This window comes from Pseudophryne corroboree, chromosome 3 (genome assembly GCF_028390025.1).
Source record: "Pseudophryne corroboree isolate aPseCor3 chromosome 3, aPseCor3.hap2, whole genome shotgun sequence".
Classification (NCBI taxonomy): Eukaryota; Metazoa; Chordata; class Amphibia; order Anura; family Myobatrachidae; genus Pseudophryne; species Pseudophryne corroboree.
This window is the reverse complement of record NC_086446.1, coordinates 112,121,063-112,123,562: the sequence shown is the minus strand read 5'-3', so window position 1 is coordinate 112,123,562 and position 2,500 is coordinate 112,121,063. Positions and strand designations below refer to the sequence as shown.

The 2,500-nt window shown below is 41.6% G+C and overlaps 7 non-coding genes and 5 pseudogenes across 7 annotated transcripts in view; all 12 read right to left on the bottom strand.

The window, feature by feature from the left end:
* The window catches only part of LOC135067507 (5S ribosomal RNA), a 119-nt gene extending 62 nt beyond the window's left edge, over positions 1 to 57 (bottom strand). Inside the window, exon 1 of the ribosomal RNA XR_010253720.1 lies at positions 1 to 57. This exon is cut by the window's left edge and continues 62 nt beyond it. This is a non-coding gene — a ribosomal RNA (5S ribosomal RNA).
* Positions 58 to 164: 107 nt separating this feature from the next.
* On the bottom strand, positions 165 to 283 carry LOC134886685 (5S ribosomal RNA). The gene has a single exon (XR_010170762.1). It is a non-coding gene; the product is annotated as a 5S ribosomal RNA (ribosomal RNA).
* Positions 284 to 390: 107 nt separating this feature from the next.
* LOC134891906 (5S ribosomal RNA) lies at positions 391 to 509 on the bottom strand (annotated as a pseudogene).
* Positions 510 to 616: 107 nt separating this feature from the next.
* Positions 617 to 735, bottom strand: LOC134887545 (5S ribosomal RNA; annotated as a pseudogene).
* A 107-nt stretch (positions 736 to 842) lies between these two features.
* Positions 843 to 961, bottom strand: LOC135069909 (5S ribosomal RNA). Its single transcript, XR_010256089.1, has one exon. It is a non-coding gene; the product is annotated as a 5S ribosomal RNA (ribosomal RNA).
* A 107-nt stretch (positions 962 to 1,068) lies between these two features.
* LOC135070561 (5S ribosomal RNA) lies at positions 1,069 to 1,186 on the bottom strand. Its single transcript, XR_010256721.1, has one exon. It is a non-coding gene; the product is annotated as a 5S ribosomal RNA (ribosomal RNA).
* Positions 1,187 to 1,293: 107 nt separating this feature from the next.
* On the bottom strand, positions 1,294 to 1,412 carry LOC134893496 (5S ribosomal RNA; annotated as a pseudogene).
* A 107-nt stretch (positions 1,413 to 1,519) lies between these two features.
* On the bottom strand, positions 1,520 to 1,638 carry LOC135068037 (5S ribosomal RNA). Its single transcript, XR_010254246.1, has one exon. It is a non-coding gene; the product is annotated as a 5S ribosomal RNA (ribosomal RNA).
* A 107-nt stretch (positions 1,639 to 1,745) lies between these two features.
* LOC135062774 (5S ribosomal RNA) lies at positions 1,746 to 1,864 on the bottom strand. The gene has a single exon (XR_010249118.1). It is a non-coding gene; the product is annotated as a 5S ribosomal RNA (ribosomal RNA).
* Positions 1,865 to 1,971: 107 nt separating this feature from the next.
* LOC134886683 (5S ribosomal RNA) lies at positions 1,972 to 2,090 on the bottom strand. The gene has a single exon (XR_010170760.1). It is a non-coding gene; the product is annotated as a 5S ribosomal RNA (ribosomal RNA).
* A 107-nt stretch (positions 2,091 to 2,197) lies between these two features.
* Positions 2,198 to 2,316, bottom strand: LOC134891905 (5S ribosomal RNA; annotated as a pseudogene).
* Positions 2,317 to 2,423: 107 nt separating this feature from the next.
* The window catches only part of LOC134887544 (5S ribosomal RNA), a 119-nt pseudogene continuing 42 nt past the window's right edge, over positions 2,424 to 2,500 (bottom strand).

Sequence of the window (2,500 nt, the reverse complement as noted above, 5' to 3'; positions counted from 1 at the left end):
GCTTAGCTTCCAAGATCAGATGAGATTGGGCGTATCCAGTGTGGTGTGGCTGTAGATTAGCTTTGTGGTTTCTGTTTGAACTTTTCTACTTCTAACTACTGGTTCATAAATGAATACATTTGAAAATGGAATGCATCAACAGTACGGTGTTGGCAGTATAAAAATATCTACAGCACCTTGTATTCCCAGGTGGTCTCCCATCCAAGTACTAACCAGGCCCAACACTGCTTAGCTAACAAGATCAGATGAGATTGGGCGTATCCAGTGTGGTGTTGCTGTAGATGAACTTTCAGGTTTCTGTTAGAACTTTTCTACTTCTAACTACTGGTTCATAAATGAATACGTTTTAAAATGGAATGCATCAACAGAATGGTGTTGGTAGTATAAAAATATCTACAGCACCTTGTATTCCCTGGTGGTCTCCCATCCAAGTACTAACCAGGCCCAACACTGCGTAGCTTCTAAGATCAGATGAGATTGGGCGTATTCAGTGTGGTGTGGCTGTAGACGAGCTTTATGGTTTCTGTTAGAACTTTTCTACTTCGAACTACTGGTTCATAAATGAATACGTTTGAAAATGGAATGCATCAACAGAACGGTGTTGGCAGCATAAAATTATCTACAGCACCTTGTATTCCGAGGTGGTCTCCCATCCAAGTACTGACCAGGCCCAACACTGCTTAGCTTCCAAGATCAGATGAGATTTGGCGTATCCAGTGTGGTGTGGCTGTAGATGAGCTTTGTGGTTTCTGTTTGAACTTTTCTACTTCTAACTACTGGTTCATAAATGAATACGTTTGAAAATGGAATGCATCAACAGAACGGTGTTGGCAGTATAAAAATATCTACAGCACCTTGTATTCCCAGGTGGTCTCCCATCCAAGTACTAACCAGGCCCAACACTGCTTAGCTTCCAAGATCAGATGAGATGGGGTGAATCCAGCGTGGTGTGGCTGTAGATGAGCTTTGTGGTTTCTGTTAGAACTTTTCTACTTCTAACTACTGGTTCATAAATTAATACGTTTGAAAATGGAATGCATCAACAGAACGGTGTTGGCAGTATAAAAATATCTACAGCACCTTGTATTCCCAGGTGGTCTCCCATCCAAGTACTAACTAGGCCCAACACTGCTTAGCTTCCAAGATCAGATGAGATTGGGCGTACCAGTGTGGTGTGGCTGTAGATGAACTTTGTGGTTTCTGTTTGAACTTTTCTACTTCTAACTACTGGTTCATAAATGAATACATTTGAAAATGGAATGCATCAACAGAACGGTGTTGGCAGTATAAAAATATCTACAGCACCTTGTATTCCCAGGTGGTCTCCCATCCAAGTACTAACTAGGCCCAACACTGCTTAGCTAACAAGATCAGATGAAATTGGGCGTATCCAGTGTGGGGTTGCTGTAGATGAACTTTCTGGTTTCTGTTAGAACTTTTCTACTTCTAACTACTGGTTCATAAATGAATATGTTTGAAAATGGAATGCATCAACAGAACGGTGTTGGCAGTATAAAAATATCTACAGCACCTTGTATTTCCAGGTGGTCTCCCATCCAAGTACTAACCAGGCCCAACACTGCTTAGCTTCCAAGATCAGATGAGATTGGGCGAATCCAGTGTGGTGTGGCTGTAGATGAGCTTTGTGTTTTCTGTTTGAACTTTTCTACTTCTAACTACTGGTTCATAAATGAATACGTTTGAAAATGGAATGCATCAACAGAACGGTGTTGGCAGTATAAAAATATCTACAGCACCTTGTATTCCCAGGTGGTCTCCCATCCAAGTACTAACCAGGCCCAACACTGCTTAGCTTCCAAGATCAGATGAGATTGGGCGTATCCAGTGTGGTGTGGCTGTAGATTAGCTTTGTGGTTTCTGTTTGAACTTTTCTACTTCTAACTACTGGTTCATAAATGAATACATTTGAAAATGGAATGCATCAACAGTACGGTGTTGGCAGTATAAAAATATCTACAGCACCTTGTATTCCCAGGTGGTCTCCCATCCAAGTACTAACCAGGCCCAACACTGCTTAGCTAACAAGATCAGATGAGATTGGGCGTATCCAGTGTGGTGTTGCTGTAGATGAACTTTCAGGTTTCTGTTAGAACTTTTCTACTTCTAACTACTGGTTCATAAATGAATACGTTTTAAAATGGAATGCATCAACAGAATGGTGTTGGTAGTATAAAAATATCTACAGCACCTTGTATTCCCTGGTGGTCTCCCATCCAAGTACTAACCAGGCCCAACACTGCGTAGCTTCTAAGATCAGATGAGATTGGGCGTATTCAGTGTGGTGTGGCTGTAGACGAGCTTTATGGTTTCTGTTAGAACTTTTCTACTTCGAACTACTGGTTCATAAATGAATACGTTTGAAAATGGAATGCATCAACAGAACGGTGTTGGCAGCATAAAATTATCTACAGCACCTTGTATTCCGAGGTGGTCTCCCATCCAAGTACTGACCAGGCCCAACACTGCTTAGCTTCCAAGA